General features: G+C 35.0%; 1 pseudogene; it reads left to right on the plus strand.

Moving 5' to 3' along the window:
• The window catches only part of LOC120077343, a 37,509-nt pseudogene extending 14,559 nt beyond the window's left edge, over positions 1 to 22,950 (plus strand).
• Positions 22,951 to 27,961: the final 5,011 nt, after the last annotated feature.

A 27,961-nucleotide genomic window follows, 5' to 3' on the forward strand; every position in this document is an offset into this window, starting at 1 on the left:
CTTGTACTTTTTATTTCATAGAGTTTAGTTTAGAGATACATTGGAGACAATGCATCATTTTAAGTTGGGGGTAGGGTATATCTTCTATATATTATATTAGCTTGGGGTCCTTGAGCGCTGTGCTTGGATAATGGTTATGTCCTTAATTATTCTCTTGCTCTGTTGTTTGGTTTTTTTTTTTTTTTTTTTTTTACTTTAACTTAAAATTTTTTCTTATCTCTAATTCATTTTTAAATCATTGTTCTTGCGTACTTAGAATTGTGTTATTAGGTTTGGAGTTTTGTTGTCACCTCGAAAGGCGAATTTGATTAAGAGTAATCCTACTTGTCTTAGAGCAAAACTAGACATTGTGGATAAAAAAAGACTAGTGTGCGTGAATTAAAAAAAAAGTTAAGTTAAAGTAAAAAAAATAAAATAAATAAGAGTGAAAAAAAGAGAGAGGAAAAAAAAAAGCAATGCTAGCTAGCAGAAAAAAAAAAGTGTGTGTGCATATGTATGGATAGAGGTGAAAAGAGCTACCTCCACCATGTCGAGTTAGGGCCCCGTGAGAAAATAGTGGATAGATTCCGTGCGGTTGAGTGTGAAGACTAGCTCTCTAGGTAAAAGAAATGCCCTTTATGTTTTGTGTGCTTGAATTTGGCACCCTTGTTTTAGTGTTGCCCTCTGTTTTGTTATAATTAAACCAGAGTAGAGAAAAAACGGATTGAGAACCTTATAAAATCTTTCCTGGATGTGCAAGCTTAACTAGTAAGACTCTAGTCTCACTCATGCATGAATAGATTTAGAAACAATTTAAAAACTGCACTTCATTGATTGATTGTAATTGAATCTCATTCTTGATTGTAAATTTCATCCTAATTGACTGCTGAGACTAGAGTAACAACCTTTACAACTTGAGCAAGAATTTTTTTGAACGAATGATCATTTTTGCTTGAATGTACGCTTTTACCTTGCTTGGGATGAGAAAGAATTAAGTTAGTGGTGTTTGATAGCTCTCAAAAGAGCTATATTTCCTAGCATAATTTCGATTCGTAAAAGGATTTTTAATGTTAATTATTCTATTTTGTAGGTAAATTTATCCTGAGGGTCAAAGACATCATTTAGATGAAAAACGGCCAAAAAGGAGCAAAATTGGAGTTCGGATACATCAATTTGGAAAAAATTCATAAAAATTACGAATTTGCCCCTGACTTATAATATCACAACCCTTGCATGATGCTATGGCATGATGTTAGAAGGCAGTAAGCATGGGTACATGGTAGCTTTGAAATGCTATCCTTAGTATCGCAATGCCGCGAGGATTAACAAAAGCTCAAAATCAGGGCATGCACAACGCAACCTCAAAACAGTGCTGCAAAGCCACCTTAATGCTCGAGACCTGGATCGACAAGAGTATTGTAATGTTATGTTCAGCATCGCAACGATGCACTTATTTTTATATATATCTTCTTCGTTTTAGGGTTAATTTTGAATGCAGATTTTGATGGAAGCCGAGGAGATGCTTAGTTTTCTTCCTTTTCCTTTATCTTTTCAGCATCGATAAGTTAGATTTTTATTTTCTTTTGGGTTGTAATTGGTGGATTTGATCTTTTTCTTGAAATTTTTATGAATTTATGAGGTAATTCCTATCTAATTTTTTTGAGTAAGAGGTTCCATGTTCAATTTCTTGAGATTTCTATAATTAGATTTAATATTCTTCAATTTTATACTTTCATTGAATCTTGATCTAATTTAGATTTGCGTTTATATTTTGGATCAACTAGTTAATTTCGAGCTCGTGTGTTTCCTTGTGTTCTCTTATGCTTGAATTTTTCTCGGTAGCATAGGATTGAATGTGAATTCTTTGATTTGTAAGTTGGACTAGATTCTTAGTAATGCATGTTCAACCTAGGTTCAAAGAACAATTTGATTAATTGAATAAGGTTGTCCAATGAATTAATCAACACAATTGAATCATCAATATTCATGCATATGAATTTAATTTCTATATGGATGCTATGGAACCTAATAGAATTAAAAGCATATAGTTTAACTAGGGAATGACTTTCCAACCTTAATTAATGCTTCGGATGCTTAATTGTTTTGGTTTTGATTAGTTTCCGTCTTTGTAGACACTAGTTAAATCAAATTGATTTAGTAGTTGTGCATGCATAGAATGGAATGTTTGTTTAATTAATGAACTTCATGAAGGAAATTGCATAGAATTCTCCCTCTTACTCTAGAAATCAGATTGACTCCAATCGTTGATCATATTTACCCTTTGCATTTTAGTTTCATGCATGTTATTTTATTCGATCCAAACAACAAAACCCCTCGTTTTTATTGCTTTCCATAGTCAAAATTAGCTTAGGAGTGAAGGAAATCGGATGTGAGAATTTTCATTAGCAGTGGAATGATCATTCTAAATTACATTCATATATGAACTTACAAAATTACAATCAAGAAACGGAAACTAAGCGGGCATGCACAAAACGAAATTATAACATGCTTTACATAAGATCAAGGGATAGGATTATACATACCTTTAAAGATTCATCTTCAATCTCCCTTGATCACGAACGCTTGTTCAAACAGCAAGACAGCAATCACGAATGCTCGAATACTTCGACCACACCACAGCACGATCACAACGACTACAAACTCAGTGATCTCCAAAATCACAAACATAGCAAACGACCTCCAAGAACCTCGAACTATGTCCAGTTGAGTACGAAACTACCACAATGGCTACCTTGGTATTCTCGGTGTGATAATCCAGAACGGTGGGATCTGTGTGGACTTGGATAGAGGAAGAGACCGGAGGAAAAACAATCGTGTAAATAATTGAGCAAGTGGGAGATGACAAAGGTCTATCGTATAGACGATGCCCAATCGTTTAACAAATGTTGTGCGGTCGTTTAGCAAAAGCTCCGTGATCGTTTAGTTAATGGCAAGTTGAGTGAACTATCGTGTAGTGTCACTCCACGATCGTTTAGTCTCTCTTCAGCTATCGTTTAGTGAATCTAATCCACTTGACAGCTATATCGTGAGAACTTTTTTCGAGAATAGAAATTCTCACAACAACTACTAAAATTAGGAAAATGTTTTTTTTATCTCACAGTTACCATGAAACTATCAATAACCTCCCACTCAATTGATTATTAGAGAAAAAGAGATAATTATCCAATAATTATTATTATTATAAATATATATGATAACCAACTTACCATAATATATTTATAACCTATAGTTTTAATATTTAATCTCATGAAACATATAAACCATAGTTCTTTTTCTATTTCATGGTCCTTAATGTAAATCTCATTTACATTAATCTTCCACTTGATGTATCTCATACATCACACCGATCATATCATATATAATCGTTTTTTCCTCTTGTCAATTTGAATATTTCAAATCAACAATAAGAACTGATACTAAACTTGAATCCATTGAACTACCAAAGGGACCTTATGGACCTGTAGCTCGAAGCTCCAACGGTACGTGAATAACTGTCTAAACTCTTTAGTTACAGGATCCACCATCTGTTAACTGCCAGGCACTCCACTAAAGACCGACAACTAAACTCTTCTTACTACATATATAATATGGGTCCATATCAACCAATCAACAATGCGATAACCCTCTACATATCGCTCGTAAGTACAGTTAGGGTAATAACCTTTATACCTTTGTAGTTACTGTTGGATTTTATATCCTAAAACTCGCAGTTTATAAAATGATAAATATTTTCTATAATCAATAAACTTATTATTGATTTTATAAATTGTATATATGAAAGTCTAAATCCAATAAACGAAGACCCATAACTATTACATGAGTACTTGAGCTTTATGTGGAGACATGAGAGTAGATCAGGTTCGAGTAATAGTCAAAATGATCTATAGTACATGAATAAGGTTGGGTACCTTATTCTGGTAACACTATTAGATGCGGCATACACTGTAGTTGTTACAAACAGTTGTAAAGTTCTACATACGATGTGATCCTAATTCGTACATGTTATGAGGTGAGAAGTGGGGGCATCCTATGTAATGAGTTTGCATAAGATCGGACCAAGAAATAAGTCACTCTTACTTTATAACGTTGTTTACTATATAAGATTGACTATTTCACTTAGATGACCTAAGTAACTCGATCTTAATCTTGAGCTAATTATGACCTTCTGTTTATTCGAGATTATCCTCAGATTTGCATAGCTGAGGGTTGGCTCAACAGAACCGGCTCAATAAACTTCCCATTTAAGGGGTAAGACCTAATAGATAGCTGGGGACATAGGGTGCAAGACTGAGTTCACGCCTACTCGATTTAGGGATAGGAGAAAGGTCGTTATCTCAAGTACTGAATCCAGGTCTTAAACAAGGCGCCTCACCCTCTCACTGGGTTGACAGAGTTTGGTTTAGTGATTGGATCATAAACTAGTTGTTCATTAAAGGTTCAGTAGGAACTTGAGGAATAAGACGTAATCTCGGGAGCAAAACAAATAATTGACCTAGCCGTTATTACAAACAACCTATGAAGGGTCGACTTACTAATTATGGTTAAATCATGTGGACATAATATATCTACAGTGAGGAGAGTGTGACTATGGGCTTTAGTGGGGTGACCCATTAGTTAATAAATGAGGGTTAATTTGGTCTAAAGAGTTTAGCCAATTAATCTTGGATCGTTGGAGCCCATGATCTGTAGGTCCACGAGGTCCTCCTACTAGCTCGTAATGGATTAGCTCTAGAGTAACGTGATAAATTAATTTGAAATGTTCAAATTAGAATTAATGGAATTTGTAATTATATGAGATATATTTACGTGTTTAATTTTAGAATTAAATAGAATAGGAGAATTATATTTAAATATGATTTAAATATATAAAGATGGATATGTGTAAAAATTAATTTAATATTTGATATTAAATTAATTTTTTTATTTAAAAATTAACTTATGAAATTAATTTTATAAAATTAATAAAATTTTCAGTTTTAAAATCAAAACTAATTTTGAAATTGATTTGGATGGAAATTGAAAATTTCGTATAATACACAAATGGAAAAGCAAGTTTTTCCATTATCCATCTTTTACTTGCTCACACAAGATCCATCACCATTACCTTGTGTTACTCCAAGCATGAATTGCAACTCATGCAACTCTCTTCCTTGTATGATGGTCTGCAATATATTGAAGAGTTTTGAGTGAATTTTTGGCATGGAATCAATAGAATTTTAGTGGAAAATTCGTGGTGAAGAAAGTGTTCTTCAATAAGATTGCTGCTATGAGCAACTCTTCATAATCCCTCGATTCAAACTTATTTTAAGACCCACAACTCAATCTTGAGCACCAAGAGAATAGTGGGGAAGATCTTGAGGTGGTCTACAACAAGATTTGGAGAAGATTGCAACTGAAGACCGAGCTTTGAAGAAGTTTTACAAAGATATGTCATGAAATTCACTTGTTTCTACAAGAGTATGCTTTATATTTTGCCAAAATTAATGAATTAGAGTGCTTAAATGATCCTTGTTGCTTCTGTTGTTGCTGATACATTCCAACATCTAACTCATTAAGTACCACTGATCCCTCTAATGAACATAAGTCATAGTTCTACTATGACTGAGTCCTCTCTTCCAAAGAGAATCTGTGGCCACTATGTTCAAACCCCAGAATCAGCCCTTAAGGAAGCAATCTATCTACTTACCTCCACTTCGGGGAATGAGTGAATTCCATCTTGTGTAACTGAGTTCTCAGCTCCCAAATTAGACAATTTCTCAAAAAGGTAGGCATGTTGAGTTGACAATCTGACCACTCTCACCCATACTAATCAAAGGACCGCCTTCAAAGGTAGGAGTTCCCAAAACACTCAGGATTAAGGTCATGTCACCTATGGTCATTTAGGTGAGATGTAAGTCTCCAGTATCAATAGTGTTATATACAGAGACTAGTTATCTTGTGGTCTGGTCTTATACAAACTCTTTGTATAGAACATCCCCACTCGCATGTCTCCACATGAATGGTCAGGATCTACCATCTATAGTAGTTCACAACACTTGTAAACCTCTACAAAGCAGGTCGTATTCGTAGTTTCACCAGGATCAGGTATCCCTCCTTGATCCTTATACTATAGACCTATTTAGGTTATCACTTAAGGCATGATCCACTTGTATATTTCATATACATGCTTAATTTTACATATAACCATGGAGCTCTGTTTATTGGATATGAGTAAATGCCAAATAAAATAACTCTTATTTTATTCATAACAATGTGTATAGATTACAAACTACAAAACTCTGGGAGAATTAGGACACCAATCCCAATAGGGAGTGATTTAATTCTTGGCCTTTGTGTTGTTCGACCCCATACTTGCCACTTGTGCTACGTAGTAGTATAAGTAGTGGTTCAGTGAAGTATAAATTTTATTTGTTTAATCTTCTGACAAACATTGTAATTTAATTTCTATTGGTATTTTTAATAATGTATCTAAATTTAGTTCATTTGGCTGTTTACATTGCAAACTTGAAAAACTACCCTCTTTATATTTCCATTTCAGCTTCATTATGTGATAAACCATTTGGTCTTATTCATTATGATGTTTTGGGTCCTGCTCCTGCTCCTACTCCTATAGTAAATGGTTATCGATATTTTTTTTGTTAGTTTTTAATGAACACTCTCATTTTACTTGGATAGATTTTCTTAGGAGTCGTTCTTCTTTACCTCAAATCTACATTAAGTTTGCCAAAATAGTTCATACTTAGTTTTCTCAAACCATCAAAATCCATTGCACAGATAATGCAATGGAGTATTAGGACTCTCACCTCCTGTATTTTCTCACACAATAGGGTATTCTTGTCCAACACTCATATCCTTATGCCTCTCAACAAAAGAGACGAGCAGAACGAAAACATCGTAATAACCTTGATTCTATTCATGTTTAACTTCTCTCTACATCTTTCCCAAGATGTTTTAAGGTGAGGCTATCCTAACTTGTGTTTATGTCATCAATCGTATTCCTTTCTCTACTATTCAAAAATTATCTCCCTTTGAACGACTGCATGGTACTTCTTCCTCTTACTCTCATCTTAAATTTTTTCGATGTGCATGTTTTGTTCTACTGCATCCTCATGAACATACCACACATGAACCTTGTGCTTGTCTATATTGTTTTCTTAGTTATGGAACTGGACATAAAGTGTTTTGATGTTGGGATCCTATTTCTAACGGTTACGTATTTTCCGTCATGTCACTTTTTGGGAACATCGTAAGTTTTCTAGTCTTTCTCCATTTCATGCATCCTAACTAGCCCCTACCCTTACTTCACTAATCCTTCCACCAATTTATTTCCTGTTTGTACCTCTTTTCCTGATCTCGATCCTTCTATGCTTCCTATCTTAGAGCTCGATCAATCTTCTTCCACCGTTGCACTCTCGAATTTACTGTCTACTCTCGATGTGGAACCTGATCCTAGCCCCTTCATCAATCCATCTGGGTAAGAGAAGCTCCTCACCATCTCAAAGACTATCACTTTTTTTTCCACTATCATGTCTTTAGTCGAACCTTTATCTTATCATAAGGCCTGTACTAACCCTCTCTGGTAGGAAGCAATAAATGAGGAACTTCATACTTGGGATTATGTTGAGTTACCTTCTGACAAGATACCTATCAGATGGAAGTGGATCTATAAAATCAAGACTCACTCTAATGGGTTCATTGAACGTTATAAGGCTCGTCTGGTGGATAAAAGGTATTCTCAAGAGTATGGTGTTGATTTGAGGAAACTTTTGCTCTTATTGCCAGAAAGACATCTATATCAGAGTCTTTTGGTCATAGTAGCTACTAAACAATGGCCTCTTATTTAAACGGATGTTAAAAATTCTTTCCAAATGGCACACTATTTGAAGAGGTATATGTGAAGCCCCCACCTATTACCTCTCCTCCACCTTAAAAAGTTTGTCTTCTTCGTCGTGTGATAGCACTGAAAATGTGCTATCCGGATCCAACTAATTCAGAATTGTCCTAGGATTTTATGTTTTTATTTTGCTATTTTGTAGGCATTGAGCACTCAAAAGGTAAAATCGAGCATTTGGAGTTAAATGGGATTAATTAGAAGCAAATTAGAGGTAATTTGAGCATTGGCTTCAACGAAGAAAAAATGACCAAAATGCCCTGTGTCGCTGCATTGCAACCCTATCACTATGCTCTAACGCTATGTTAGAAAGCAGAACACATGGATGCAGGGTAGTGTCACGATGTTTTCCCTACGCTTGCCTTACACTTAAGGTCTGATTTGCGGCTAGAGCGTTGCAACGCTGGTAGCTGCTGCTACAACTATAAAATTTTATTTATGCCGCCTAGGTCAAAAGTCTTGATTTATGAGATTTCAGTCGTCTCCTAATTAAACTTTTGTCCACTTTTCTTCTATTTCAGTTTGAGAATGTATCAAGACATTACCTTGGCATTTTCCATGACTATTATAAGCTAAGATACTCGATCGAGCTTGAGTGTTTAGGATTTTTCACCTATTTGATGTTTATGAGATTTTAAACTAACGTTTCTCTGTAATTTCGAATTCGGTCATGTTTTGAATGTTTATGATTATAAGATATGATGCTTGAGAATTTTATGGTTATTGATTTTGATTAACATTTGATATATGACATTGAATCTTTTGTTAATCAATTAGAAGCAATAGGTTAGGGTATCTTACAAATCACCTACATGAGCATTGTTCTAACCAACCTAGGATCAAATCAATAGATGTTTAATTAAGGCGGTTCCTTGTTGAATATTCAACATAGCTTTGCCATAGATCTTAATACAATTAGGTCAATTAGAATTTGCATGTTGTTCATTGATTTAAATTGGTCTAATTTGTTGATTAGGTCGGATTATTTGGCTGTTCCAATTAACTTGATTAGGTCAAATTAGTTGCATGTCTCTAGTAATGAGAATCCTATGATTAAATATATTAAATAGGTGAATTCTATCAAAACCCAAGTTAGGCTTTCTCAAATTGAATTTTTACATTTTATTTCCTTTTATGCAATGTAATTTCTTTTACAACAAAACATATTTTAGAAAACCCCTTTTTAGTTATTGTTGGACTAAAAACACTTTATTTAAGAATTTTGAGGGCTCTCTGTGTTCGACCAAGTCTTGCCACTAAAACTAGAAGTTTGTTGTGGTGGACAAAGTTAAACTATTTGGTCTAGATTTGGGAAAAGAAATCCACTCCGACCACTGTGCATTATATGGACTAAAAAAAGCCCCATGTGCTTGATTTGCAACATTCAGTTCCAATGTCATCAAACTTGGGTTTACCTCTTGTCTCATGACTCAACACTCTACACTAGTAAGATTCCTCATGGCATCGTTCTTCTTCTTTTATATGTTGATAACATGATTATTACTGGTGATGATCCTCAAACCATATTCGATCTACAATTCTACTTGGGATAATACTTTGAGATGAAAAATTTTGGCTACTTCGTTATTTTCTGGGCCTTCAGGTCACATCCTGCTCTAATGGATATTACTTATTTCAAGCAAAATATGCATTTGATCTTTTAGCTCGTTCTGCCATCATTGATTCTGTCACTTCACCAACATTGTTGGATTCAAATGTTTGTCTTACTCCTTTTGTGGTGTTCCTCTTGAGAATCAAACCCTATATGGACAACTTGTTAGTTATCTTATCTACCTAACCATGACACATCCAAACATTCTCTATGTGGTCCATGTTGTCAGAAAATTTATGTCAGCTCTTCGCACAATTCATTTAACTATTGTGCTTCGTATTCTATGTTATATTAAAGGCACAATACAACATGGCCTTTAGTTCTCCTCTCAATCATCCTTGATTCTCTCTGAATACCCTATTACTGATTGGGTAGGAGACCATACTGATAGCCTTCAAAATAAGAAAAGAGATTTATAGGAACTTATAGGAACATGAAGAGTGTTCATACGAGTATTGATAGAGGTTTAAGTGCCTCTGCACTGGCTTCCTGAATCATCAGATCCTAGATCACCTCCTGATTCACTACTTTTATGAGGGTTTATTACAATAGGAGAAAAGTAACATCGATGCAGCTGCATGTGGAGGACTTGTGAATAAAACTCTCTCTCAAGTTATGGACTTTATTTCCCTAATGGTTGAGAATAACAAGTAGTTCGGAACCAGAAATCGTGTCTCTTAGTCAACCACATCTTCACAAAAGGTAAATGATGTTGGAGCTAAAATTTGTAAACTTTCTACGGTTGTGAGACAGGTTTCTCTGCAAGGTCACAATCTTAGGAGCCTATTGCTGAGGTAAATTATGCTAGAAATCAGCAAGGCGATCGGATGTACAACAGTCGATGGAGAAACCAGGGACACCAGGGATAGAGTAGTTCGAGTATGTCGTTGGAGGACATAGTGAAAAGCCTGATAGAGTCTACCATGCAGATTCAACAGAACCAGGAGAGATTCCAACAGACTATTGTTTCATATATGAGTAGTATAACTTCTCAGATCTCACAACTGGTCGATGCAGTTAGCAGGTTAGACACCCAATATGGGAAGTTTCCTCCCAAACTAGTTCCTAATGTGTGTAATGTTAGTGCCCTTCTGCTGTGAATTATGTGAACCCTGACTCGCTTGTTGATGATCCAGTTAAGGTCGTAAGTGAAGAAAGTGTTGAAGATGTTGATAACCTGATTGCTAGCTCACTAGAAGACGAGGTATAAGATTTGATCCACCATTAAATTTTAAAATGAATATCCCTCGTGTTCCTTTCCCTAGTAGGTTTACTATTTCTCAGGGAAGATCACTCAAGGACGAGGTGGAGTCTGTCCAGTCATTTGGAGGCAAAAGCCCTATTGCAAAGGGCAAGAAGGTTTGGGTTGATATTCCTAAAGAAAGTAACTTTGAAGTTTTTGAGAAAGAGGAAAAGAAATAACAGATACTCAAGTAGAAGGTGGTTCTCACAGGTAACTTACCTATTAAGCTGGAAGACCCAGGCATGTTTTCTATACCTTGTCAAATAGGATGTAGGGAATTTGAGCATGCCATGCTAGATTTAGGGTCCAATATTATATTATGCCTGTTCCTGTCTTCTATGAATTCCAGTCCTATATCCATCACACAAATGATATTTTGGTGTAGTTAGTTGACCACTCTATCATAAGGTCGTTTAGATTAGTGAAAGACATGCTGATTAGAGTTAATGATCTAATGTTTCCTACTGCTTTTTATGTTTTGGATGTGAATGCTTTTTCCTCTCTCTCTAATTTATCTATTTTGCTAGGGAGACCATTTCTTAAGACAGTTAAGGCTATTATCGATGTGGACAAAGGGTTTCTCCAAATTGATCGGAGAGGTAAAATTGAAAACAATTGTATGATTGGTTCTTCTTCTCCCACTTATCCTATGTGTTTCAATACTTCTATTTTTTAGGATAGTGGATAACCTCCTAAGTTGGGGGTGGGAGATGGAGGCTTAGAAGTTTTTTGTGGTGGATACGGTTAAATTATTTGGTCCTAATTTGGGGGTGAAATCCATTTCGACCAAATTGGCATCGTTTCTGGGGATTGAATTTTTGCATTTTTCTATTCTTATCACATTGGGAACAATGTTAGATTTTAAGTTTAAGGTGTCATACGTCTGTGTTCTGGTTGGAGCCTTTGAACATCTGAGCTCGGGCTATTTTGTTTTAGTGCTTTTATGCATGTTAGCTCATGTTTTGTGGTTCATTATGATGACTTGTCTATGATGCAGCCTCTTTAATTAAATTTGTATGAGATAATGTTTGAAAAGCATGATCATGATTTTTAGCCAAGTTTTAATAATTATTCTTATCTTTCATGTATCTTTAAGTCATTATTCTTGTGAACTTAGGTCTTGAAAACCTAGAATTGTATTATTTGGTTTAGATTTTGTTTTCAACTCAAATAACTCATGTTTGGGTTTAGAGTAACCTTACTTGTTTTAGAGCAAAACTAGATAATGTGGATAAAAGAAGCCTAGTTTTTTTTTTTTTTTTAAATAAAAAAAGAAGCAAATGTTAGCTCGCTTGTTAAAAAAAAAAAAAAAAGTGTTTGTGTGTGAATGGATAGAGGTGAAGAGAGCTACCTCACTGTAAGTTAAGGCCTCGCGGGAAAAGAGTGGATAGGTTCCCCACGGTTGAATGAGAAAGCTAGCCCACTAGGTAAATGGAATGCCATCTATGTTTTGTATGTGTGTGTTAGGCACCCTTGTCTTAGTGTTTTCTTATTTTTTGCAAGTTTGGTATGCCTAAAGTCGATAACCAAGCCAGAGTAGGGGAAAAACAAATTGAGAAACTTATAAAATCTTTCTGGGTTGTACAAGCTTATCTAGTAAGACTCTAGGTTCACTTATGCATGAATAGATTTTAAATCTTTTTTTTAAAAAATGTGCTTCATTGATTAGTAATCAGATTTCATTCTTGATTGCAAATCTTATCCTAATTGACTGTAGCGAATTATGTAACGAACCATGAAATGTGAATGAACATATCATTTGTGTTACTGTATGTTTTATTCTACCTTGCTCGAGGAAAATCAAGAATTAAGTTAGGGGTATTTGATAACATTAAAAATGTATTATCTAGATTCTCTTAATTTGGGGTTGTTCTAGGATTTTATATGTTTGTTAATTTATTTTTTAGGTATTGAGCACTCAAGAGGTAAAATCAAGCCTTTGGAGTTAAATAGAGTTAATTTGAAGCAAAATGGAGATAGTTTGAGCATTCAGGCTTTAAAGGAGGAAAATAACCAAAATGCCTCTATGTCGTAACGTTGCAACCCTATCGCAACACTCGAACACTATGCTAAAAGGCAGAAAACATGGATGCAGGGTTATGTCGTGACGATTGCCTTACGCTCTAGGTCTAATTTTCGATTGGAACGTTGCAACGCTCCTACCAACATTGCAACACTGCGGCTATAACTATAAAATGTAGTTTAAGCTGCCTAGGTCAAGAGTCTCGATTTCTGACGATTTCATCTGTCTTCTACTTCAATTTCTCTAAACTTTTCTTCTATTTTAGTTTGAGATTGTAACAAGATATTACCTTGACGTTTTCCATGACTATCATGAGGTAAGGTATTCGATCTAGCTTGGGCGTTTAGGATTTTTCACCTATTTGATGGTTTGTGAGATTTCGAGCTAGCATTTTTTTTGTAATTTTGAATTTTGTTATGTTTTTAATATTTATTATTATAAGATTTGACGCTTGGGAATTTTATGATTATTGCTTTCGATAACATTGATATGTGATATGTAATCTTTTGTTAATCAATTAGAAGCAATAGTTAGGGTACTTGAAAATCACATAGATGAGCATTGTTCTAATCAACCTAGGATCGAGTCAATCGAATGGTTAATTACAGTCTATTGAATGTTCTACATAGCTTTTCCCTAGATCTTAATGTAATTAGGTCAATTTGAATTTGCATGTTGTTCATCGATTTAAATTAGTCTAATTAATTGATTGGGTGCGATTAACTGGATGTTCCAATTAATTCTCTTAGGTAAAATTAATTATATATATCTAGTAATGAGAATATTGTGATCGAATATATTGAATAGGTGAATTCCATCAAAATCCAAGCCTGGCTTTTTCAAATAAAATTTTTGCATTTTATTTTATTTTATGTAATTTAATTTCTTTTACAACAAAAGAACTTTTACAAAACCCCATTTTGGTTACTGTTGGATTGAAAACACTTTCTTTAAGAATTTCGAAGGCTCCTTATGTTCGACCCGATCTTGCCACTAAGATTAGCTGTTTGTTGTGGTGGATACGATTAAATTATTTGGTCCGAATTTGGGCATTGAAATTCGCTCCGACCACTATGATATGGATTAAAACAAGCTTCAAGCATTTGGTTTGCAACCTTTAGTTCCACTGTCACCCAACTTGGGTTTTCCTCTAGTTCTCATGACTCAACATTCTTTACTCATAAGACTCCTCATGACATCATTCTCCTTTTATATGTGGATGAAATGATTACTACTGGTGATGATCCCCAGGCCATATCTGAGCTACAACGTGTTGGGTTTTATATCCTAAAAACTCGCAGTTTGTAAAATGATAAACATTTTCTATAATCAATATACTTGTTATTAATTTATAAATTGCACGAAAGTCTAAATCCAATAAACTAAGACCCATGACTATTGTATGAGTACTTGAATTTTATGTAGAGACATAAGAGTGGATTGAGTTCGAGTAAATAGTCAAAATGATCTATGATACATGAATGAGATTGGGTACCTTATTCTGGTAACACCATTGGATGCGGCCTACTTTGTAATTGTTATAAAGAGTTGTAAAGTGCTACATACGATGTGATCCTAATTTGTACATGTTATGACATGAGAAGTGGGGGCAACCTATGCAATGAGTTTGCATAAGATCAAGACCAAGAAATAAGTCACTCTTACTTTATAACGTTATTTACTGTTTAAGACTGACTATTTCACCTAGATGACCTAGGTAACTCGATCTTAATCCTGAGCTAACTATGAACTCTTGTTTATTCGGGATTTCTCTTTTATTTGCATAGTTGAGGTTGGCTCAACAGCGCCAGCTCAATAAGATTCCCATTTCAGGGGTAAGATCGAATAGATAGCTAAGAACATAGGGTGCAAGACGAAGTTCACGCCTACCCAATTTAGGGATAGGAGAAAGGTTTTTCTCTCAAGTACTGAATCCAAGTCTTGAACAAGGGACCTCACCCTCTCACTGGGCTGAGAGAGTTTGGTTTAGTGACAAGATCACAAACAAGTTGTTCATTAGAGGATCCGTAGGGACTTGAGAAATAAGACGTAATCTTGGGGGTAAAGCTAATATTTGATCCAACCGTTATTACAAACAACCTCTGAAGGGTCGACTTGCTGATTATGGTTAAATCATGTGGACAGAATATATCTACAGTGAGGGGAGTGCAACTATGGGCTTTAGTGGAATGACCCATTAGTTAACGAATAGGGATTAATTTGGTCTAATGAGTTTAGCTAATTAATCTCGGATCATTGGAGCCCATGATCTGTAGGTCCGCGAGGTCCCCCTACTAGCTTGTAACGGACTAGCTTTAGAATAGCGTGATAAGTTAATTTGAAACCTTCAAAGGGAATTAGTAATTATATGAGATATAATTATGTTTAATTTTAGAATTAAACGGAATAGGAGAATTTATATATTTAAATATGATTTAAATATATAAAGATGGATATGTGTTAAAATTAATTTAATATTTGATATTAAATTAATTAAGTTTTATTTAATAATTAATTTATGAAATAATTAATTTTTCAATTTTAAAATCAAAATAGATTTTTAAATCAAATTTTTGATTTTGAGATAAAATTGAAAAAGGAAAAGAAAACAAAAACACAAAATAGAAAAATGTATTTTTCCATTAGCCATCACCTAACTAGCTCACACATATTGCAATGTCTTGCCGTTGTCTTCTCCAAGCATAAGCTGCAACTCATGCAGCTCTTCTCATTGCATGTTAATCTGCAATATAATGAAGAGATTGGAGTGAAAATCGGGCATGCAATCTACAGAATTTTGAGAGAAAATTCGGTTTGAAGAATGGTTCTTCAACAAAGTTGCTGTAGTGAGCTTTTCTCTTTCATCCCTTGATTCAAGCTTATTTTGAGTCCCACAACTCAATCTAGAGCATCAAGAGAATAGTTGAGAAGATCTTGAGATGGTCTACAACAAGATATGGAGAAGATAACAGCTGGGGATGGAGCTTTGAAGAAGTTTTACAAGAGGTATGTCTTGAAACCCATTTTTTCTGCAGAAGCATGCTTTATATTATGCCAAAATTAGTGAATTTGAGTACTTAGATGATCCTTGTATTTCTGTTGCTGATGATATAATCCTACACAACGTTACCTGGGAGAACGCTTTAAGATGAAAGATTTGGGATCACTTAATTATTTTCTTGGCCTTTAGGTCACATCTTGCCCTAATGGATATTGCTTTGTGTCTGATCTTTTAGCTCATTCTGTCACTTTACTAACATGTTAGATTAAAATGTTTGTCTGACTCCTTTTGATGATGTTCCTCTTGAGAATCAAATCCTGTATCGACAACTTTTTGGCAGTCTTATCTACCTAACCATGACGCGTCCAGACATTGCCTATGTGGTCCATGTTGTCAGTCAATTCATGTCAGTTTCTTGCACTATTCATTTCACTATCATGCTTCATATTCTACATTATATCAAAGACACACTTGGGCATGGTCTTTAGTTCTCCTGTCAGTCATCCTCGATTCTCTCTGAATATCTTGACGCTGACTAGGCAGGAGACCCTACTGATAGATGATCCACCATAGATTACTATTTTTATTTAGGTGATTCTTTTTTCTCTTGCCGTAGTAAGAAACAAACGGTTGTTTCTTGTTTTAACATAGAGTCTAAATATCGTGCGCTTGTTGTTGCTACTTCAGAGGCTTACAGCTTCATTGGCTTCTAACAGACATGGGGTCCCCTAAAGACTCTACCGCTATTGTTGGGTTATTCAATCTTTTCTAGACCCAATTACTCAAGATCAACACTGAGATGATGAAGAAATGGCTGAGAAAGGCTCTGTCAAATCCTCGATGATAGATACTCGATACTCAATAAGTTTCTGCTCGATACTTGATGGGAATTTCCTTCTATCCTCAACGAGTTTATGTTATTTTCTCGATGGAACACGATGAGTGTTGATCGATACTCGACTCTACTCGATGAGTCTTAATCTTTACTCGAAGCAACTCGAAGATGAAAATGACTGACTTAATGCTACTCGATAGAAGAAAATCAATGCACGATTCAAATCGGTAATCTGGAATTTGATTCGATTTGATAACAAGATTGTATTTTCTTCATTTTCAGAAAGATTGATGTCGATTGAAAGAAGAAGATAAAGAGAAGAAGAAGAAACACACAAGATTACGTGGTTCGACAAATATGCCTAGGTCCACAGGAAGATTCATGTTCTTTTCACTTTGAAGATTATGTATAGCTTGTTTTGTTTACGAAAAAATAGAAATTATGAACTACTCTATTTTGTTTTCTGATCAGTGGTATTTATAACACATAACAACAAACCGTTATAAGATAAATTTAGTTATAAACGGAACTAGCTGAGGTATTTGAGTCACGGTTTCTTCAAATTCTCCACCTTGACTTTAATGCCTGAAATCTTCAGATCTTCCTAATTCGGACCATTCTATCTACCCTGTGTCTGGAAGTTCGAAACCAACTTGTTCTAGATATTTGACCAATTTAAGTTTTGAAACTAGTTTTTTCAACATGTCAGCTACATCTCTGATGTGTGAACCTTTAAGATTTCTATTTCCCCTGTCTATACTTTGTCTCTGATGAACTGATACTTTATATCAATGTGTTTAGTTCTAGTGTGGTATTGGGGATTTCAAGATAAATGAATAGCACTTTGGTTGTCACAGTAGAGTTTTACCACTGTTTTATTTATTCCAAAGTCATTCAGCAATCCCTTAAGCCACATTGCCTCTTTAATTGCTTATGTTAAAGCCATATACTCAGCTCCTGTTGTAAATCTAGCTACTATACATTGTAGTGTTACTAGCTGATTAGATTAGGATCATAAAGGAATAGGTAGCCTGTTAGGGACCTCCTTTTGTTCAAATCACCAGCATGGTCAGCATCCACATATCCATATATGTTATAAGTTTGGTTCAACTGATTTTTCATATATTAGTCTTGAGTTTTTAGACCAAACTAAATATCTTAAGATCCATTTAGTAGCCTCCGAGTGTCTCTTACCTGGGTTAGACATATATCTACTATCAAGGCTAACTGAATATGAGAGATTAGGTCTAGTAGAAATCATCAAATACATTAGGCTTCCGACTGCCTAACTATAAGGTATAACTGACATCTGTTTTTTATGTTCTTGGTCAGAATCTTTAAGAGAGTTGGCTGAGGATAACTTGAAGTGTTGAGCAATAGGCAAGCTTACAGGTTTAGCATCACTCATATTAAACCTTTTTAGGATCTTCTCACAATAGTTAAACGGATTGATGCTTAAAACATACTCCTCCTTATTCCTTAGAATTTCATTTCTTAGGATTTTGCTTGCTTCTCCCAAGTCCTTCATATCAAACTCCCTTTTTAAGAGGTTTTTAACATGGCTTAGATCTTCCTTGGACCTACCTGCCAGTAACCTATCATCCATATATATGAGTAGATAAACCTTGTCCTTATAGGAACTTGTATTTACTTAAACACATATGTCAAATGAACTTCTTTTGAATCTAATGTTAGAAATATAGTCATTGAACCTTCTATACCAGCACCTCGGTGATTGTTTTAAGCCATAAATTGACTTGTTGAGTAGGCAATAAAGATTTTGTTTTCCTTTAACTTCAAATCCCTTAGGTTGTATCATATAGATTGTCTCTTCTAGATGTCCATGAAGGAAGGTAGTTTTCACATAATTCTAAGTTATTTTGAGCAACCAAGGATAAAAGAATTCTTATAAAGGTTTGTTGGACAACTAAAGAGAAAATCTCTGAGTAGTCTATTCCTTCTCTATATGTAAACCCCTTTACAACCAACCTTGCCTTATACCTAGGTTTCTAATCACAAGATGCACCTTTCTTAAGTTTGAAGACCCATTTAAAGGAAACTGGTTTATAACCCTTAGGTAGAGGAACTAAAGACCAAGTACCATTCACCTTTAGTGAATGCATTTCCTCATTCATAGCTTCTATCTAATCCCTTGCATCAGCACAACTTGTTGCTTCTTCAAAGGTTATTGGTTCTTGGTTAGTAGGAGCCACAACAACATTTAGAACCAAATTCATATAGTTCATTTCAGTATATCTATCTCGGGGTAATGGTTCTCCCTTGTCTATCCCTAGCTAAGACATACTAACTCAAGCCAGGCTGCTCATTAACAGTCTCCCCTTGTTCCCCTACATCATCCTCAACTTCTTCTATGTCACTAGGTAGGTTAGATTTTGTTGGTTGCTCAGTAGGTAACTCCCCCTCAATTTTTGTGGTAGATGACTCAGCTTCATCCTCAAGTCTTTTCTTCTTTTATATAAACATCTCATCTTCTCTAAAGGTGATGTCTCTGCTAATTATAAACTTCCTCTCTACTAGATGCCACATTTTATATCCATTGACACTCTCTGTGAAGCCTACAAACATGCACCTAATTGCTTTGGCTTTCAACTTTATTTTATTTTGGTGAACAAACCCTACACACCCAAAAAGCTTAAGGTTGTCTAGATTAAGAGGATGATTAGTCCACTTCTCCTCAAGGGTAAGCAACTCTAGAGATATGTGAAGGTACCTATTCAAGGTATACACTGTGTAGGCTGCAGCTTCTGCCCAATAGTTTTCACATAGGATAGCATCAGAAAGCAAATATCTACCCTTTCCATTATAGTTCTGTTTAATCTCTCAGCAACCCCATTCTATTGAGGTTTATACCTCACAGTTGTATGCCTAGTTATACCATTCTCACTACAGTATTTGTCAATGTCTTCATTGACAAACTCAAGTCCATTGTCAGTTCTAAAGTATTTTAACCTTTTAGATGTTTGTGTTTCTATCATAGCTTTCCATTCTTTAAACTTTCTAAAAACTTGGTCCTTAGTTTTAAGAAAGTATATTCAGCTTTTCCTAAAAAAACCATCTATAAAGATTAGAAAATATCTTGAGCCACTAAGGCTTGGTGTAGGAGATGGTTCCCATAGGTTAGAATGAACATAATCCAATGTTTCTTTGGTGGTATGTTGAGATTTTGTGAAGCTTTGTCTGGTTGCTTTCCCTAGAATACAGTGTTCATAGAAGGAAAGATGCTCACTAATCCCTTTGGTCAGTAAACCTTGTATAGACAGTGCTTGCATCCCTTTTTCGCTGATATGGGATAGTCTTTTATGCCACAAGTTTGCCTCTTTCAAGTTTGCTATTGAAACATTGTAGGCACTAGTCATCATCTCTACTCTTCTTACTATATAGAGGCCATTGACGTTCTCACCAACCAACACTACCTTAAAATCTTTAATCACCTCTAGGATTCCACCTTTTCATCTGCCTCACACCCAATGGAGTTAAACATACCTAGATATATCAATTTTCTCTTGAGCAAAGGTACATGTCTCCCATTTCTGAGAAGCTTGATTGATCCGTCCTTTAGCTTTAAGGATACTGAACCAACTCCTTTGATTTTGCACGCTTCATTGTTCCCTATGTACACAGATTCTCCATCCACCTTCTTATAGGTATTAAACCAAGGTCTAAAGGGTGTCATATGATAGGTACAACCAGAGTTAAGTACCTAGTCATGCTTCCCAAGAGGACTTATTTGGTTAGTTTTGTTTCTAGTAGAGGCTAAGACATCAGAATAAAAGTAGGACCCTTCAACCATTGAAGCTTCTGACTGTTTTCCTTTCTAATCCTTCTCTTTTTCCTGATTTTTCCATTTTAAGTTGTAGCAATCCCTCATCAAGTGTCCTTTCTTCTTGCAGTAATTACGTCTCAGTTTGGTTTTTCGTTTATACTCTTCACCAGACTGATTTTTAGCCTCTTTAAACTGATTTTGCTTGTTCTTATCCTTGACAAACAACCCTTCTTCACCAGGTTGTTCCTTTTTTATTGACTGAAGTTCCAAGTCTCTAGTTCTCAATGTTGAAATAATGACATCGGTGGTAACTGACTCTCTGCCATATTTCAAGGCATTCTTTACCTCCTTATAGACTTCAGGTAAAGAGTTCAACAAGACAAAGGCTTCATTCTCATCGTCAATCTTTTTGCCAAGGCTCTCAAACTTAGAGACTATCCTTTTAAACTCATCCAGTTTGTTTAATAGTGGTTTAGCATAATCCATCTTAAAAGTGAAGAACTTTTCCCTTAGGTACATCTTATTGGGGAGATCCTTAGTTGCAAAGAGACCTTCCAGCTTGACCCATATCTTATAAGTCGTGTCTTGATCGATCACCTGTCTCAAGATGCTATCACTGAGATTAAGAACTAAAGTTCCATAGGCATTAATTCCATATCTTCCCTTTCTTGAGTTGTTAACGTAGGTGGCAGAGTCGACGGGTCTAAAAGGGCTTTATGAGCTCTATGTTGTCCAAGAATAGCTTTGATTTTGGCCTTCCACAGACCAAAATCACCCTTTCCATCAAACTTTTCCATTTCCAATCTAGCAACAGTCATCACTAACCTGACAGAATATCGAGAATGGTTTTCTTGAGTATCTTGATGCTCTAAGAATGCTGACCTTGTTGATCTTCAAATACCTTGATTCCAAAAACTGTTGGGTTATTCAATCTTCTCTAGGCCCAATTACTCATAATCAATACTGAGATGATGAAGAAATGACTGAGAAAGGCTCTGTCAAATCTTCGACTTTAGATACTCGATACTCGATAAGTTTCTGCTCGATACTCGATGGAATTTCCTTCTATCCTCGACGAGTTTCTGTTCTTTGCTCGACGGAACACAATGAGTACTGATCGATACTTGACTATACTCTATGAGTCTTAGTCTTTACTCGAAGCAACTCAAAGATGAAAACGACTGACTCGATGCTACTCGATAGAAGAAAATCGATGCACGATTGAACTCGATACTCTGGAATCCGATACGATTTGATAACAAGATTGTATTTTTGTGATTTGCAAAAAGATTGATGTCGATCGAACGAAAAAGGTAAAGAGAAGAAGAAGAAACACAAAGAATTATGTGGTTCGGCCAATATGCCTACGTCCACAGAAAGATTCACGTTCTTTTCACTTTGAAGATTGCGTACAACTTGTTTTGTTTACAGAAAAAAGAAATTATGAACTACTCTATTTTGTTTTTTGATCAATGGTATTTATAACACATACCAACAGACAGTTACAAGATAAAGTTAGTTATAAACTAAACTAGCTGAGGTATTTCAGTCATGGTTTCTTTAGCTATTTTTCGTTGCGACAATCGTAGTGTTATTCAGATTGCTCAAAATGAGGTGGACAAAGCACAACAAGAATGACTAACACTTTATCCACCACCAACTCCAAAGTTCCACCTTTCCCCTTCAAGCCATATTTACGATCAAGCAACCAACAGACATTTTCACCAAGGCGCTCTCAATTGTGCGCTTCACTTAGTTACATTGCAAACTCAAGCTAATCCCTACTCTACGGCCTTGAGTTTGACGGGATGTTAAAATAATTTTGTAATTTCATGTTTTTGATTTAATTTACTTGGGTTGTTTGTTAGGATTTACCGTCTATTTATGATACAACATAAAGAAATATAGTAAATGTTTCACAACGACATTACGGTGGTGGAAGTGACGAAATGGGGCGCAGATGCTGTTGCAAAAGCCATACAATAGTGGGGCCAACCCAAATCCAAAATCAACCATCTCATCTTCTGCACCACTTCCGGTGTTGACATGCTCGATACTGACTAACAGCTTCTCAAGGTCCTCGACCTCCACCCCTTCATCAAATGCTAGATGATCTACCAGCAAGGTTGCTTTGCTGGTGGCATCCTATATCGCCTCGCCAAGGATTTAGCCGAGATCAACAGAGGAGCCGGAGTCTTGGCAGTCTGTCAAAGATCGCCACCATCAAGTTTCATGGCCTGTCGGAGACTCACTAGGACATGATGGTGGGGCAAGCATGGAGATGGTGCAATGGCGGTGACAATCGGGTCAAATCCAGATTTGTGGTGGAGCGGCTGTTGTACGAGCTGGTGTGGGCTGAAGCAACAGTGGTGCCAGAGACGGAGGGGGCGATCGAGGCGCACATGAGGGAAGTGGGGCTAACAATCCAAATGCTTAAAAATGTGCCTGGTCTCTTCTCTAACAATTTTATGTAGCGTTTGACTAAAGGGTGGAGGAATTCCGTTTTCTGGATCGCCCAGCCTGGTGGCCCTGCCATTCTCGACCAAGTAATTAATTCTTAAAACTCTAGTAATGAAATTTTAATTTTACTATTATTTATGTAAATTAAAAATTTATTAAAAATATTAGTTTAAATAATAAAAATTATTTTTAGGAAAAAAAAATATTTGGTTGATTCTGGGTTTGGTTTTCATTAATGTGAATTTTCTTTTCTTTTTTTGTACTAACATGTTACACTACGAATTAGGGTGTTTTAATCTTTTACTACATTATGTAACATTAAGGCCACGTATACTTCTCAGTAAACGTAATCAATCAGTCGTGATCAGAAGAGTGTAACCTATTTAAATATGTTATAATAAAAACTAATTAACAATATTCTATAGATTATGAATAATAAAAAAACTATTACCATTGCAATAAGTGTAGAGCAACATGTTAGAAAAATATTGGTCCGGTAAACTCACAAAACTTAATCTAATTTTTGGTTTTTACCACTACTAATTGAGTTTGATTGCTATTTTTACAACAGTCTAAAAACAATATTGTTTAAATTTTATTTTGATCTATTTTTAACTTGAAGGCTTCCTTTTTAATTTAGGTTTTCGTAGGGGTTTATATGTGCCGGGAGGAATTTTGTAGACCAACACGAAAATTCCAGTTGGCTTTAAATGAATCCTATATGTTCATTTTTGAAGAGTCAACCCAAGCCAACCCAAAATTTCTGTTGGGTCGGGTTGGGTCACCGAGTTTGATTTTTTTTTTTTGGAATTTTGACTATTTTTTTGATTTTTTTTCCTTACTTCCTTTTCATTGAACAATTTAATTTTTGTGGGTCAATAATTACATAACTGAACAAATTCTAAATATATTACATTAATAATTAAAAATTTAATAATCATACAACATGTAGTCTATGCAATAGTTATAGTATTTACCTTAAAATACAATCACCATAAATTCAATATAAACTTGAAAAGAAACTAACTCAAATCATTCAAATGTTCAAGTTCAAAGTTCATACTCAAAATATTCAAAGTCTACATTCAAATCATTCAAAATAGAAACAAAAAGTCCAAGTTTAATAATAACTATTAGCCTATTACATAAAATTACAAGTTCAAAATAATCATTCAAAAGCACCATGAGACATGAGGAATGACTTGATTGAGTTTTCTTCTTCATCTTGGTCTTTTCACTTTTCAATGCCTGGAAAAGTTATAAATACATTAAACTAAGAGGATCGTTTAAAAGTAATAATACTATTTGATCTTATGTTAATAAAACTTACAATTAAAATCATCATTATGCTCCAAATCCAATTCCTTATTTCAAAAAGACAGAGGATGATGGGTTCTCTACAAAAAAAATCACACAAAATTAAATATATTAATTATTTGAGCATAATATAGAAATGTACAATAAACAGGTTAGATATGTACCATAAAAATTTCATTTAATTACCTAACTCAAAATTTTCACAAGCCTCTAACTCATCAAGTTGTGGATGGAGATTTAGTAACACTCAGCCGCCACGAATCTAATTTTGTACACATATCAAGGCCTTCACTGTTTTTGGAGTCAAAGAACTTTGAAAGTACTCAAGAATCCTCCCTGTTGAAATAAACACAAATTCAGAAGCCACCGTAGATATCGGAACTGCCAAAACATCTCGAACATTTTTTGGTAAAATGGGATATTTGTAGCCGTTCATTTTCCACCAGTACAAAATCTCAAAATCATCTTTATCTTCTATATCCTTGTCAAATAAATAAGAAATCAAATCATTCTTGACTTCCAATGAACTTTCTTCTTCTCTCAATCTCTTAAAAGTTATCCACGTATCATCTATTTCATTGTCCACACCATGATCATCTTGATTTATAGTGATAGTCTTTGATTGTTGAGAATCATTAGTACTATGACTACCTCGAGGCGAAGTGTTATGTGATTTGTAAAAGTTATATAGACGATACAAATAAAACTTCACAATCTCAAGCATATCCTTAACAACATCACTCTCATAAACATTGGAAAGACAATAATTCAAGTATTTTAATTTGTACAGAGGATCAGTCACCATAGCCACAAACATCAATTTATTCATTTTTTTCAAGTGAACCCCAATACTTATCAAACTTTATCTTCATATTCATAGCCATCATACTTAGAACAGAGTTGGTAATGTTGCTCCATTCGTTTAAAGCAAACTGAATTTTATTAATTTCCTTATAACTAACATTAGAAGTCACATATGAAGATCCATTTATCTTTGTGGTGGTTTTGTAAAATCTTTTTAAAAACTTAAATAAATACACCTACAGAATCAGATATACTTAGGGGCCCCAATCTTTTATTTTCATGGTCATCTTCCTCGAAATAATCAACAAAATCGAGTAGCAAATGCAACACGATCGATTAAACTTTTTACTCGATCATGAAGCATTAGCCATGCGATCGTTTAGCAAATGCTACACGATAGAGTAGAACTTTTCTACACGATCGTCTAGCAAATCTAAACGATCATTTAGCCTGGGCTACACGATCTGACCAACTTTTGGTCTTCTTCCTCGAAGTAAAATGCATCTCCATGCCTTGAAGCTTCATCATGAACGATTTTTACATACTCAAACACTTTGAATACAGACTCGATAGTAAGTTAATAATGCCCAAAAACATAGGGGCCCTTACAAATTAGCTTTGAAATATAAAAGAAAGCAATACAAAGAGGCAATCATCCCATAAACTCCATTAATTCACATCCAAATACATCTAACACTTAAATGCAATGTAGATACGCTTAAAGCCCACCAAGAATGTAAATGCAATTCAATACATCAATAGAATTTGGAGTATCAGAACCTGGCTCTGATACCAATTGAAGAAACTCTTAAACAAGAGAACCATTGAGTGGAAGTAAGATTATTCCAAAAACCCATTGTGAAAGAAAAAGGAATTTACAATCATAAAAGAACAATTTTGCATCATAGAGTAAATTACAGCATGCATTCATTTAAAAATAAAGGGAATCGAGTGACATACGTTTGAAGATCTCTTCTTCAAGTATTCGCTCGATTAACACTAGTAACGCATCCATGCAAACTCGATCACGAGCACGAATGCAACGAACAACTAGTGCAACTAACGAACTGTCTAATCCTCGAACCCAATCGAGTAAGACTCAATCTTCAACCCTCGAACAGAAACACTCGACACTACTACTTGGTTACCTAGGTATTCTCGATACGAGAATCTAGGAGGTGTAGGCTCTATGTGAATTTGGTAGAGGGCAGGAGGATGTATACGATCAAGTAACTGGGAGAAAGGCTAAGTCTATCATATAGACTAGGTACTCGATCATCTAGTAAACGAGAAGTTTTCGTCTAGTAAACTCGCTCGTCGTTCACTCTCTCAAAGGCTATCGTATAACTTTTTCTTTTGCTCGATTGAGTGTGATGTGATCATGAGAAATGAAAATTATTTCACTTTTATTCTTCAGTTATTAAAACTGATAGAAACCTCTCACTCAATCATTAAAAGAGAAACAAATAACTACCAATAATTATCTAATAATTTTTTTATTATAAATAAATATAATAACTAATTTATCATTTAAATTTATAACCTATAGTTTTAATATCACATCATATGTAATATATAAACCATAGTTCTGTTTCTCCTTAATGATATTTAATATAAATCATATTTATATTAATTCATCCAATTAATGTATCTAATACATCAAATCAATTATATCACATATAATTGAATAAATTTAATTCTATCATATATAATCAAATTTCATCTCGTTAATTTGAACACATCAAACTAACCCAAAAACTGATTTTGAATATGAATCCATTGAGCTACTAAGGGGACCTTATGGACTTGTAACTAGAAGCTCCCACTATACGTGAATAACTGACTAAACTCTTTAATCACGATATCCACCATCCGTTAACTGTTGGGCATTCCACTAAAGACCGACAACTGCACTTTTCGCACTACATATATATTTCTATGTCCATTGGATATAACTAATCAACAGTATGATGACCCTTCACAAATCGCTTGTAAGTCTAGTTAGGCCTATATACCGTTTTGCACTTGTAGTTACATCTAACTTCTTAAGTACCATTGACTCCTCTAATGAATAATACATCATAGTCCCACTATGAGTGAACACTTCTCGGGCCATAAGAAGGTGTGGCACCACATTGTTCAAGCCTCGAAATCAGCTCTTAAGAGAGAAATCTATCTACTTACCCCTGCTTCGGGGAAGGAGTGAATTCCGTCTGAGTTTCCATCTGAGAAATCTATATACAAATCTATCTACTCCCCAATCATACGAATTCCCAAACTGGTAGGTTTGACTCGGCGATCTGGCCACTCTCACCCATGCAAATCAAAGGACTGCCCTTTGTATAGGATGCCCCCGCTTGCATGTCTTCACATGAATAATCAGGATCAGACCATTTGTAGCACTTTACAATACTTGTAACATCTACAAAGCGGGTCGTATCCGTATCGTCACCAGGATAAGGTTTCACTTCTTTATCCATACACTACAGACCATTTAGGATATCACTTAAGGCATGATCCACTTGTATGTCTCCATATACATGCTTAAGTTACAACGATAACCAGGGATCTTAGTTTATTTGTTTGTGGTTAATGAAATTAAAATATCTTATATTTCATAGACAATAATGAAGAAAATATCTCATATTATTACATAAAAAATGTTTGTTCATACACGTGTTTACAAACTACAAGACCCTACAAGATTTAGGGCATCAACCCCAACTGTTACATATGTTGTAAAGTGCTATAAATTGTATGATCCTGATCATTCATGTATTAGACATGCGAGCGGAGATATTCTATACAAAGAAGTTTGTATAAGACTGGACCATGAAATGTTTAGTCTCATTATATAATGTCGTTCATAATTGAGACTTTCATTTCACTAGGATGACCATAGATAACATGACCTTAATCCTGAGTGAGGTGTGAACTTCTGTTTATGAAGGCGGTCCTTTGATTTGCATGGGTGAGAGTAGCCAAATCGCG

This window comes from Benincasa hispida, chromosome 1 (genome assembly GCF_009727055.1).
Source record: "Benincasa hispida cultivar B227 chromosome 1, ASM972705v1, whole genome shotgun sequence".
Classification (NCBI taxonomy): domain Eukaryota; kingdom Viridiplantae; phylum Streptophyta; class Magnoliopsida; order Cucurbitales; family Cucurbitaceae; genus Benincasa; species Benincasa hispida.